This window comes from Tachyglossus aculeatus, chromosome 1 (assembly GCF_015852505.1).
Source record: "Tachyglossus aculeatus isolate mTacAcu1 chromosome 1, mTacAcu1.pri, whole genome shotgun sequence".
Taxonomy (NCBI): domain Eukaryota; kingdom Metazoa; phylum Chordata; class Mammalia; order Monotremata; family Tachyglossidae; genus Tachyglossus; species Tachyglossus aculeatus.
In genome coordinates, this window is record NC_052066.1 from 153,662,090 (window position 1) to 153,676,139 (window position 14,050).

Here is a 14,050-nt window from a genome sequence, read left to right on the forward strand (position 1 = left end):
CCCAGAAGTTCCTCTCCCCCACTCCCTGCACCACAAGCTATAGGAGGGGAAGACAAAGCAGTAATAATAATAATAATGGTATTTGTTAAGCACTTACTATGTGCCAAGCACTGGGATAGATAGCAGCTAATCGGGTTGGACAGTCTCTTTCCATGTTGAACTCACAGTCTCAATCCCCATTTTATAGTTGAGGCAACTGAGGCACAGAGAAGTGAAGTGTTACAAGGTTACACAGCACACAAGGGGCAGAGGCAGAATTTGAATCCATGACCTTCTCACTCCCAGACCCATCCTCCATCCACTATATTATGCTGCTTCTCTAAGAAACATTCCTTGGATTCTTGGCTCCAGCTCATTGTAAACTGCATCTGACTTTATTGAGAGGGTTCAAAGTCCCATACCCATAAGCCATCTGGACTATAATAATAATTGTGGTATTTGTTAGGCACTTATTTGCCAAACACTGCCCTAAGCACTGGAGTGGATACAAGCAAATTGGATTGGACACAGTTCCTGCCCCACATGGGTTTCACAGTCTTAATCCCCATTTTACAGATAAGGTAACTGAGGCACAGAGAAGTGAATTGACTTGCCCAAGGTTATTCAGCAGACAAATGGCGGAGCTGAAATTAGAATCCAGGCCCATGCTCTATTCACTAAGCCATGCTGCTTCTCTAGAAGTGCCTTTGGGGCAGGGGTCATATCTACCAATACTGTTGTGTTGTACTTTCCCAAGCCTTTAGTACAATGCTCTGCACCCAATAAGTGTTCAGTAAATTCCATTGACCATTCCAGCCCCTTTGCTGAGATAATTATCAATCATGGTATATTTTATTGAGTGCTTACTGTGTGCAGATCCTTGTACTCTGTACACACTACTTAATCATTTTTATCGAGTGCTTACTCTGTGCAAGGCACTGTACTAAGCACTTGGGAGAGGACAATACAACAGAAATAGCAGACATATTCCCTGACCATAATGAGCTTACAATCTAGAGAAAGTTAGTACTTAGTTACTACTTAGTACTTAATTAAGTACACATGATCCCTGTCCTCATGGAGTTTACCATCCAGTAGGGAAGATGAGCACTAAAAAAAATTACAGATAGGAGAAGCACAGTATATAAGGGTATGTACATAAATGCTCCAGGAAGAACACTTAAGTGCTCTGGTGATGCAGTAAGGAAGGAAAATAGGATGGGGAAGGGACAGATTATTCAGGGAAAGCCCCACAGCACCTAGTTACACATGTATGAATCCTATACTGTAAATCATTTAACATCTTTCACTCCCTCTAAACATAAGTTTAATGTTGACAGAGCATGTATCTACCAACTCTGTTGTACTGTACTCCCCACAAGTGCTTAGTAAAGTGCCCTGCCCACAGTAAGGGCTCATTAAATACAAGTGCCATTAATAAATGCCATTAAAAAAAAAAGTGAAGCACAGTGCATAAGTTGACATCAGAAGAGCGAAGTGGGTGTTGAGCCAGTGTATAGTTGGAGAAGGGAGAGCACTGACTAGCTGCCTTAAAGCCAAGGATGAGGAGTTTCTGCTTGATACTAATAATGGCATTTATTAAGTGCGTACTATGTGCCAAGCACTGTTCTAAGCACTGGGGGGTTACAAGGTGATCAGGTTGTCCCACGGGGGGCTCATAGTCTTAATCCCCATTTTACAGATGAGGTAACTGAGGCACAGAGAAGTTAAGTGACTTGCCCAAAATCTCACATCTGAAAATTGGCGGAGCCAGAATTTGAACCCATGATCTCTGACTCCAAAGCCTGCACTCTTTCCACTGAGTCACGCTGCTTGACTGATATGATCAATCAACCATATTTATTGAGCACTTACTGCGTGCACAACATTGTGCTTGGGAGAGTACAACACAACAATATAACAGACACACACACCCCACCCCCGCCACGAGGAGCTTACAGGCTAGAGGGGGAGACAGATGTTAATATAAATAAATTACGAATACGTACATAAGTGCTGTGGTTCTGGGTGGAGGGGTGGTGAATAAAGGGAGTAAGTCAGGGCAACGGAGAACAGAGTGAGAAAAGAGGACAAGTTAGTCAGGGAAGGCCTCTTGGAGGAGACGTGCCTGCAATAAGGCTTTGAAAGTGGGGAGAGTGATTCTACGTCAGATATAAAGAGGGGAGGCATTCCAGACCAGAGGCAGGACACGGGTAAGGGGTCAGCAGCAAGATAGATGAGATCGAGGTACGGTGAATAGGTTGGTAGTAGAAGAGCCAAGTGTGCAGGCTGGGTTGTAATAGCGGAGTAGTGAGGTGAGGTAGGAGGGGGCAAAGTGATTGAGGGCTTTAAGGCCGACAGTAAGGAGTTTCTGTTTTGATGCAGAAGTGGATGGGCAACCACTGGAGGTTCTTGAGGAGTAGGAAAACACGGACTGAACATTTTTGTAGAAAAATGATGCGATGATGGGTTGAAGCCCTTCGAAAGAGAAAGATTCCTCTTTTGTTTTGGGGTGTTTTTTTTCCAAGTCCATAGTACAGTGCTCTGCACACAGCGCTCAATAAATACGACAATGAACGTATGAATCAATGACTCCTCCAGATATGATATAAATAGAATATCGGTAAATTTTCATTTCTCTGCTCTGCTTAGGACCCAAATTTACCCAAAAGGTTTATATACCATGTTATGCAGGTGGGAGGAAAGTACATCAGAGATCATGGTTACACAGTACTATGTTATTTGTCCTCTACTGCGTGCATCTTGTAAGTCCACATAAACTGTTTAAAACAGCCTGTGAGCTACCAGGAAAATAAACTACACTTTCATTCAAACTCCCCAGTTTAAACAGAGTTGTAAATAAGTGTAAATATAGAATTTCCAAGTAAACCCTGAACTCCAATGTAATTGCCGGGAACCTGCCCTTTTCACATCTTTTAAATCAAACAGTGAATTGGTACATTAAAGACAATCTATCTTCTAGCTGCTTTCCATTTTGTAAGGGAACATAATATTAAACTTTGCAACATAAATGAAGAAAATGCTAGTAGCAATTCTTGGCTGTGTCTGACGAGACTGGTAATGGAATGAAGCCCCCCTATCCTGAGGGGCAATGTGGCCTAGTGGAAAGAGCACAGGCCTGGGAGCCAGTGGACCTTGGTTCTAATCCCTGCTCTGCCAAATGCCTGCTGTGTGACCTTGGGCAAGTCACTTAACTTCTCTGTGTCTCAGCTACCTCAACTGCAAAATGGGGATTCAATACCTGGTCTCCCTATTACTTAGCCTGGGAGTCCCAGGTGAGACAGGGATTGTATCTGACCTGGTTAACTCATATCCACCCCAGAATTTAGAACAAGACTTGGTACATAATAATAATAATAATAATAATGGCATTTTTTAAGCTATTACTAGATGCAAAGCACTAAGTGCTGGGGGGGATACAAGGTGATCAGGTTGTCCCACATGGGGCTCACAGTCTCAATCCCCATTTTACAGATGAGGTAACTGAGGCCCAGAGAAGTTAAGTGACTTGCCCAAAGTCACACAGCTGACAAGTGGCGGAGCCGGGATTAGAACCCACGACCTCTGGCTCCCAAGCCCAGGCTCTTTCCACTGAGCCATGCTGCTTCTCATAGTAAGATAGGACATAGTAAGTGCTTAACAATTACCACAATGCTATTGATGATGCCCCCTCAAGATATAGATTTTCTGTATACATTCACCTCTTGCCCCTTTCAGAACAGGGATTGTGTCCAACCTGATTATTTTGTACCTACCCCTGCTCTTAGAACAGTGCCTGGCATATAGTAAACGCTTAACAAATACCATAAAAAATAAATAAATAAAACCTGGGTTCCCATCCAGGCTCTGCCACTAGCCTACTGTGGGATCTTGGGCAACTCACTTCTCATTGTGCCTCCTGTTTCCTCAGCTGTCATATGGGGATTCAATGCCTGTTGTCCTTCATGCTTAGGTTGTGAGGCCCACGTAGGACAGGAAATCTGCCCCAACTGCCTTTACTGTATCTACCCCAGTGCTTAGAACAGGGCTTGTCACACAGTAAGCACTGGAGCAGCGTAGCAGAGAAGCAGCGTGGTTCAGTGGAAAGAGCCCCGGTTTAGGAGTCAGAGGTTGTGGGTTCTAATCCAGCCTCCGTGCTTGTCAGCTGTGTGACTTTGGGCAAGTCACTTAACTTCTCTGTGCCTCAGTTACCTCCACTACAAAATGGGGATTAAAGACTGTGAGCCCCACATGGGACAAACAGTTTACCTTGTATCTCCCTCAGCGCTTAGAACAGTGCTTGACACAGCAAGTGCTTAATCAATCAATCGTATTTATTGAGCACTTACTGTGTGTAGAGCACTGTACTAAGCGCTTGGGAAGTACAAGTTGGCAACATATAGAGACAGTCCCTACACAACAGTGGGCTCACCATCATCATCATCAAACAAATGCCACAATTATTATTACCCAATGACAGGTAAAAATCAAGTTGAATTATTGCAGAACGATTTAACCCATTACTTTAACCATGAGCTGGTAGTGCCGGATTGTTCACGATTCAGATTTGGCTCAGGGAACGGTTTCCCACAGAAATTATATTATTTTAGATCCCGAAGGTTTTATAAGGATCTCCAGAGGGGAAGCTTGCTTTTCAGGAAGATCAGAGCAGCCAAGCTTGGAGACACAGGAAAAGCACGGGAGGTTCATTCACTATTATTTTTTGTGCAGAACACTATACAGAGGCTCTTGGAAGAGTACAAGAAGAAAAAGACTTAAACCCTGCCTTTGGGGAGCTTAGAACCTGATGGGAAGACTTACAGCAAAAATTGCATGTAGACAGTAGAAACAGAAAAAAAAAATACAATTGGTGTAGTAAGATTATGGAAAAGATATGTAAAAGAATAACTGGAATATATAAACTGATATGTCCACTAGGCCACATTGTTTCTCTGCTAATCCCTGTTAGGCTACTTGCCTTCTGTGTGACCTTGGGCAACTCACCAAGTTTCTCTGTGCCTCAGTTTCCTCATCTGTAAAATGGGATTCAATACCAGTTCTCCCTCCTACTTAGACTGTGAGACCCATGTAGGACAGGAATTTGTTACTGTATCTACCCCACACTTAGTACAATACTTGGCACATAGTATACGCTTAACAAATACCACAATTATTATTCTGATTTCATAGACCTTAACCAAACATTTGATATTGGAAAGAGCCTGGACCTAAAAGTCAGAGGACTTGGGTTCCAAACCCAATTCCACCACTTATTTGCTGTATGACCTTGGGCAAGTCACTTAATTTCTATGTGCCTCAATTTCCTCATCTGCAAGTTCACGCATCTCTAGACTGTGACCTTGTTGTGAGCAGGAATGTATCTGTTTGTTGTTACAGTGCACTCTCCCAAGCACTAAGTACAGTGCTTTGCACATAGTAAGCGCTCAATGAATATGATTGAATGAATGAATGAAGTGCAAGATTGGATTCACTACCTGTGTTCCCACCTACTTCAAATGAGAGCCCCATGTGGGACCTGATTGTCTTGTCTGTACCTCAGCAGATAGTACAGTGCTCGGCACATAGTAAAGTGCTTAACAAATATCAGTATCAGTAGTAGTAGTAGTAATAGTACTTCTAGACTGTGAGCCCACTGTTGAGTAGGGACTGTACTTCTCAAGTGCTTAGTACAGTTCTCTGCACACAGTAAGCACTCAATAAATACGATTGATTGAATGATTGATTGAATAGTAATTGTGGTATTTGCTAAGCATGCTTACTATTTGCCAGGCACTGTACTAAGTGCTGTGGGCGGGGGAGGGGGTGGTAAAGGAAGGAAATACCAACAGCAGGTCTGGACTCTGGGAATTTTCCAGATGAGATAACTGAGGCACAGAGAAATAAAGTGACTTGCCCAAGGTCATACAGAAGACAAGTGGTGAAGTTGGGATTAGAATCCAGATCTTTACTTCCAGGTCAATGTTCTATTTAGGCCACATTGATTTCTCGACTTCTTCAACCTCTTCTATAAAGAAACTTGGATCCTGGCTTTCACATGTCTGGTAAACTCTTCCAACTCAGTAGATTTGGAGCATTATCCAAAGTCCTTAAGACCCACCCAAAGAAGACATGAAAACAACTCTAAACTTCAAGCACTTAGTACAGTGCTATGTACACAGTAAGTGCTCAATAAATACGATTGAATTAATGAACTGAATGAGTTTGCGGGCCATATTTAATGATGGCATTTATTAAGCACTTACTATGTGCAAAGCACTGTTCTAAGTGCTGGGGAGGTTACAAGGTGATCAGTTGTCCCACGGGGGGTTTACAGCCTTAATCCCCGTTTTACAGATGAGGTAACTGAGGCATACAGAAGTGAAGTGACTTGCCCAAAGTCACGCAGCTGACAATTGGCAGAGCCGGGATACTTGATAGCAGATGGCAAGATTAGATCACAAATGATAAAGTTCTGGAATTTAGGCAGTCCCCTAGCATCGAAGCTCACCTCACCTTAACACAGCTACCCTGGGTGGGACACTGGTGGAAAATGAGTGACAGCAGAAAACCTGAACTCCTGGCATTTGCTGAGCTGATACTGGGAAGCAGAGGGAAGAGAGCAAAGGAAATGTTTTAAGGATGAGATGAGACAAAGCTTCCGGTGATGTTGCATCCCAGCAGAAAACTGGGAGTCAACTGCCAAAGATTCACCAGCATGGCACACTGCTGTCAAAAAAGTCCTACCTCTCTTGGAGTGAAAGCTTCCTGAGGAAAGAGAAACTAGGAGGAGGAAGAGAAAACTATGTGCCAGTCACTGTACTAAATGCTGGGTAGATACAAGATAATCATGTTAGACACAGTCCATGTCCCACATGGGGCTCACAGTCTTAATCCCGAGCCCACTGTTGGGTAGGGACTGTCTCTATACGTTGCCAATTTGTACTTCCCAAGCGCTTAGTACAGTGCTCTGCACATAGTAAGCGCTCAATAAATACGATTGATGATGATGATTACAACTGGAGGTAACTGAGCCAAGAGATGTTATGTAACTCTCCCAAGGTCGCAGTCAGTGGTGTCTTCTCTGAATATGTATACTGCCTCAATAATAATCATGGGATTTGTTAAGTGCTTACTGTACTAAATGCCGGGTACATACAAGATAATCATGTTAGACACAGTCCATGTCCCACATGGGGCTCACAGTCTTAATCCCCATTTTACAGCTGGAGGTAACTGAGCCAAGAGAAGTTATGTAACTTTCCCAAAGTCACAGTTGGTGGTGTCTTCTCTGAATATGTGTACTGCCTCTTAATAATAATCATGGGATTTGTTAAGTGCTTACTGTACTAAATGCTGGGTAGATACAAGATAATCATGTTAGACACAGTCCATGTCCCACATGGGGCTCACAGTCTTAATCCCCATTTTACAGCTGGAGGTAACTGAGCCAAGAGACGTTATGTAACTCTCCCAAGGTCGCAGTCAGTGGTGTCTTCTCTGAATATGTGAACTGCCTCTTAATAATAATTACGGTATTCGTTAAGCGCTTACTCTGTGCCAAACACTGTCCTAAGCACTGGGGTAGATACGAGGTAATCAGGTTGTCCCACGTCAGCCTCACAGTCTTAATCCCCATTTTACAGATGAGGCAACTGAGGCACAGAGAAGTTAGAGAAGAAGCGTGGCTCAGTGGAAAGAGCACAGGCTTTGGAGTCAGAGGTCATGGGTTCAAATCCCAGCTTTGCCACATGTCTGCTGTGTGACCTTGGGCAAGTCACTTAACTTCTCTGAGCCTCAGTTACCTCATCTGTAAAATGGGGATTAAGACTGTGAGCCCCCACATGGGACAACCTGATCACCTTGTATTCCCCCCCCCAGCGCTTAGAACAGTGCTTTGCACATAGTAAGCACTTAACAAATGCCATTATCATTATTATTATTATTATTAAGTGGCTTGCCCAAGGTCACACAGCAGACAAGTGGCGGAGCCAGGATTAGAACCCACGTCCTCTGACTCCCAAACCCATGCTCTTTCCACTAAGCCTCTTCCATTTCTCTTCCTACCCTTCACCTTTTTTTGCCCATTCTTGGTCTAGACAGGAAGGAATTCATTAAATAATTCTCCAGTCTCTGCCACTCTGGCTAGGGCTAGGCTAGGCTAGGCTAGGGATGAAAAAAACCCAAAACACTGTGGGTTGGGAATGTGTCTACCAACCCTAATGTATTGTACTCTCTTAAGCACGAAGCACAGTGCTCTGCACAAAGTGCTCAATAAATGATTGATTGAGAAGAGCCAAGCCCTAAGGAAAGTTAGAGTCTAAGGTACAGTTTTGGGTTAAAAAAAGTGCACTATTTTAAGTCAATACTGACTTTTACAAAACAATATGTAAAAGTCCCTTGGAGACTTTCCCTGTCCAGTTTTCAGAGGCATGTCAGGGGCTCGTAGCCCTGGGGGTCTGAAAAAGTAAAAAAGGAAGACTGTTTAAGCAACGAACCTTTACTTTCCCCTGAATTAAATCATCTCAAATGTGGTCATCTGCAGGGCACATCAAGAAGGACTGGTTGTGTGTCAGCTACATTAGCTAAAGCTTTCTCATACTGTGGAAACCTCTAAGCCTTCAGCATTTTTAACCAGTACATTTCCAGCATTTTTCCACTCAAACAAATGAAAGCCAAAATGAAGCAGCCAGAGCCAGCCATGAACCCCACAGAATTAACTCACTCTCACTTCATCACAATGTTCATAGGTTTGGTTTCATTTTTTTCTTAGCTATTTCTCTAGACTAGAAGATCCTTATGGGCAGGGAAAACATCTGCTAATTCTGTTATATAGTACTCTCCCAAGTGCTCAGTACAGTGCTCTGCACACAGTAAGTGCTCAATAAATATGATCGATTGATTGCTCTATACATAGAAAGCATTCAGCAGAAGTTAGAGAAGTGTGGCCTATGTCATTCATTCATTCAATCCTATTTATTGAATGCATACAGTGTGCACAGCACTGAACTAAGTGCTTGGAAAGTACAGTACAGCAATAAAGAGAGACAATCCCTGACCACAGTGGGCTCACAGTCTAGGGGGATGGAAAGAGCACAGGGAGTAGGGGAGTCAGAGGACCTGGGTTATAATCCCAGTTCTGCAGATTGCTCTGTGAATTGCTTGCTTTGTGACTTTGTGCAAAACATTTAACTTCTCTGTGACTCAGTTTCCTCAACTAGGACGGGGAGTAAATACCCATTTTCCCTCCTACTTCAGACTGTGAGCCCCATGAGGGACAGGGACTGTGTCTGATCCAATTGATTTGTGTATCCCAGTGCTTAGAACAGTGTTTGACACAAGGTAAGCACTTAAGTACCATAAAACAAATAAAAATATATACCATTGATTTTATCCCCTGAGTCCAGAAGTATTCACAAACATATTCATACATTCAGGGTTCTCTTGTACTAACCCACAACAGAGTGCTATTTGGCTGTAAATGAGCACTTAATGGGAGAAAATTCTCTCCAATCTTCCCTGCCAGCTGATTTTCACTGGTATCAGACATCTAGTTAAAGTCTAAATAATGAAGACACTAGGGGCAAGTTGTGGAAAATAGGCCTATGAACATTAGTCTGTTCCTCTGAGGTCCCTTTGTTCAACTGAAAAAGCTGAGTTTTCTTAGAATGTCAGGGGAAAGTAACTAAATAGCATCCCATCCTGGGGTCTGCGCTGCAGTGGATTTCAGATGCTGGATAAAAATGGAGCATAACTGGAGTCCATTGGATTTTAAGATTTATTAGGCCCTTCCTATGTGCCACTCAGATCAATCAATCAGTCGTATTTATTGGGCACTTACTGTGTACAAAGCACTATACTAAGTACTCGCGTGGCTCAGTGGAAAGAGCCCAGGCTTGGGAGTCAGAGGTCATGGGTTCCAATCCTGACTCTGCCACATGTCTGCTGTGTGACCTTGGGCAAATCACTTAACTTCTCTAAGCCTCAGTGACCTCATCTGTAAAATGGGGATTAAAACTGTGAGCCCCACATGGGACAACCTGATCACCCTGTATCACCCCCAGCGCTTAGAACAGTGCTTCGCACATAGTAAGCACTTAACAAATGCCATCATCAGTAATATATTTATTACTCAGGAGAGTAAGAGTTTAGACACATTCTGTACTCACAACAAGCTAACAGTCTTGAGGGGGAGACAGACATTAATATAAATAAATTATAAGTGCCATGGAGCTGAGGGAGGGTGAATAAAATCCATGTACTAAGGGTGACACAGAAGGGAGTGGAAGAAGAAGAAATGAGGACCTAGTCAGGGAAGGCCTCTTGGAGGAGATGTGCCTTCAAAAAAGGTTTGAAGGTGGGGACTGTAGAATACGAAGAAGGAGAGCGAGCATTCCAGGCCAGAGGCAGGACCGGCAAGAGGCCAGCAGTGAGGTGGACAAGATAAAAGTACAGTGAATAGATTGGTATTAGAGGAGCAAAGTGTGCAGGCTGGGTTGTAATAGGAATTCAGGGAGGTAAAGTAAGAAGGGGCAAGGTGATTCAGTGCTTAAAAGCTGATGGTAAGAAGTTTCTGCCTTCCCCAGAAGCTAAGGTTTAGGGAGAGCAGACTATTATTGTTATTATTATTATGTTTGCTAGACATTTTCTTATGTGTCAAAACCTGTTCTAAACACTGGGTTAGCTTTGAGTTTCTCAGATCAGACACAGTACCTGTCCCAGTTGGGGCTCACAGACTCAATAAAATTAGAACAGGTATTAACTCCCCAATTTACAGTTGAGGAAGATGTATATCCATCAGTGATACTTATTGAGTATCACTGATCTCCAGTGGCTACCAATCAACCTACGTATCAGGCAAAAACTCACTCTCGGCTTCAAGGCTGTCCATCACCTCGCCCCCTCCTATCTCACCTCCCTTCTTTCCTTCTCCAGCCCAGCCCGCACCCTCCGCCCCTCTGCTGCTAACCTCCTCACTGTGCCTCGTTCTCACCTGTCCCACCATCGACCCCCCGGCCCACATCCTCCCCCTGGCCTGGAATGATGATGATGGTGGTATTTATTAAGCGCTTACTATGTGCAAAGCACTGTTCTAAGCGCTGGGAAGGTTACAAAGTGATCAGGTTGTCCCACGGGGGCTCACAGTCTTAATCCCCATTTTACAGATGAGGTAACTGAGGCACAGAGAAGTTAAGTAATTTGCCCAAAGTCACACAGCTGACAATTGGCAGAGCCGGGATTTGAACCCATGACCTCTGACTCCAAAGCCCAGGCTCTTTCCACTGAGCCACGTTGCTTCTTTAGCCACACTGCCCTCCCTCCGCACATCCACCAAGCTAGCTCTCTTCCTCCCTTCAAAGCCTTCCTGAGAGCTCACCTCCCCCAGGAGGCCTTCCCAGACTGAGCCCCCTCCTTCCTCTCCTCCTCCCCACTCCCCCGCCCAACCTCCTTCCCCTCCCCACAGCACCTGTATATATGTTTGTACAGATTTATTACTCTATTTATTTTACTTGTACATATTTACTATTCTATTTTATTTTGTCAATATGTTTTGTTTTGTTGTCTGTCTCCCCCTTCTAGACTGTGAGACCGCTGTTGGGTAGGGACCATCTCTATATGTTGCCAACTTGTACTTCCCAAGCGCTTAGTATAGTGCTCTGCACACAGTAAGCACTCAATACGATTGAATGAATGGAGAATTTACTATGTGCAGAGCACTGTACTAATTGCTTGGGAGTGAACAATACTATGGAATTAACAGACACGATTGTTGCTCATAATGAGCTTACAGTTTAGCTGGAGCTTGAATTACTTTTCTAACAAAACTAAGCTACGTACCGATGGATTTCAAGGCAGTGGCCAAGAACTAGAACCAGGTTTGAGGTTCTATTATCATCATCAACCCTCCTCAAACCCCCTATCTCCCTGACTCCCCAGTCTCTTCCACCAAATGATCTGGACACATACTTTACTGAGAAAATTGAAACCATCAGGTGTGATCTCCCTAAAATCTCCCCAGCGTCTCTCTAGCCCTCGACTTCTCCTGCCCTTCAATTATCACATCCTTTCCAGCAGTATCTCAAAAGGAGATTTCCTGCTTTCTCTCAAAATCCTCCCTCTCCACCTTTGCCTCTGACTCCATACCTTCATACCTTATTGAAACACTTGCCGCTTCCCTTCTTCTCTCCCTGACCATATTCAACCGTTCATTTTCCAGTGGCTTCTTCCCCACTGTTTTCAAACATCCCCTATTCTAAAAAAACTTCCCCCTTGACCTCACGGCTCCCTCCAGTTATTGCCCCATCTCCCACCTACCCTTCCCCTCCTGACTCCTTGAACAAGTTATTCACCCCAGCTGACTCCACCTCATCTCTTCCAGTTCACTCATTCATTCAATCATATTTATTGAGCGGTTACTGTGTGCAGAGCACTGTATTAAGCACTTGGGAAGTACAAGTTGGCAACATATAGAGACGGTCCGTACCCAACAGTGGGCTCACAGTCTAGAAGGGGGAGACAGAGAACAAAAAACAAAACATATTAACAAAATAAAATAAATAGAATAAATATGTCCAAATAAAATAGAGTAATAAATATGTACAAACATATATACATATACACAGGTGCTGTGGGGAGGGGAAGGAGGTAAGGCGGAGGGGAGGGAGAAGGACAGGAGGGGGAGAGGAAGGAGAGGGCTCAGTCTGGGAAGGCCTCCTGGAGGAGGTGAGCTATCAGTAGGGCTTTGAAGGGAGGAAGAGAGCTAGCTTGGCGGATGGGCAGAGGGAGGGCATTCCAGGCCAGGGGGAGGATGTGGGCCGGGGGTCGACGGTGGGACAGGTGAGAATGAGGCACAGTGAGGAGGTTAGTGGCAGAGGAGTGGAGGGTGTGGACTGGGCTGTAGAAGGAGAGAAGGGAGGTGAGGTAGGAGGGGGCGAGGTGGTGGACAGCCTTGAAGTCGAGGGTGAGGAGTTTTTGCCTGGTGCATAGGTTGATTGGTAGCCACTGGAGATATTTGAGGAGGGGAGTAACATGCCCAGAGCATTTCTGCACAAAGACGATCCGGGCAGCGGCGTGAAGTATGGATTGAAGTGGGAAGAGACAGGAGGATGGGAGATCGGAGAGGAGGCTGATGCAGTAATCCAGTCAGGATAGGATGAGAGTTCCAGTTCTCTCCTTAACCCACTTTGCTCTGCTGAAACTATCTTCTCAAATGTCACCAATCATCTCCTTGCCAAATCCACTTCCTCCCAACCCTCCTTGACCTCTCAGCTGTCTTCAACACTGTCGACCACCACCTTCTACTGGAAACATTACTCAACCTCAGTTTCGCTGACAATGCCCTCTCCCGGTTCTCCTCCTATCTCTCTGACTGCTCCTTCTTGGTTATTTTTTGCTTTGCCTCCCACCTCCTAACAGTGGACGTCCCTCAAGCCAAGAGAAGCAGCGTGGCTCAGTGGAAAGAGCCCTGGCTTTGGAGTCAAGGGTCATGTGTTCAAATCCCAGCTCTGCCAATTGTCAGCTGTGTGACTTTGGGCAAGTCACTTCACTTTTCTGTGCCTCAGTTACCTCATCTGTAAAATGGGGATTAAGGCTGTGAGCCCCCTGTGGGACAACCTGATCACCTTGTAACCTTCCCAGCACTTAGAACAGTGCTTTGCACATAGTAAGCGCTTAATAAGTGCTATCATTATTATTATTAAGCCTCAGTTATGGTTCCCTTTCTATTCTCCATCTCTATTTTCCATCTATGCCCACCCTCTTTGCAGATGATTCCCAAATCCATATCTCCAGCCCTGATCTCTCTCCTCATCTGCAGTCTAGTATTTCCTCCCACCTTCAGGACATTTTTACTTCAATGTTCTGCCATCACCACAAACTTAACTTATCCAAAATAGAACTTCTCATCTTCCAAGCCCTGTGCTGTCCCTGACTTTCTCTTTACTGCAGACAGTACCACCAACCTCACTGTCTCATGAGTCCTTAACCTTGGTGTTATCCTTAACTTATCTCTTTCATTCAACCCACATATTCAATCTGTCACCAAATCCTGCTGGTTTAATCTTCTCAACATTCT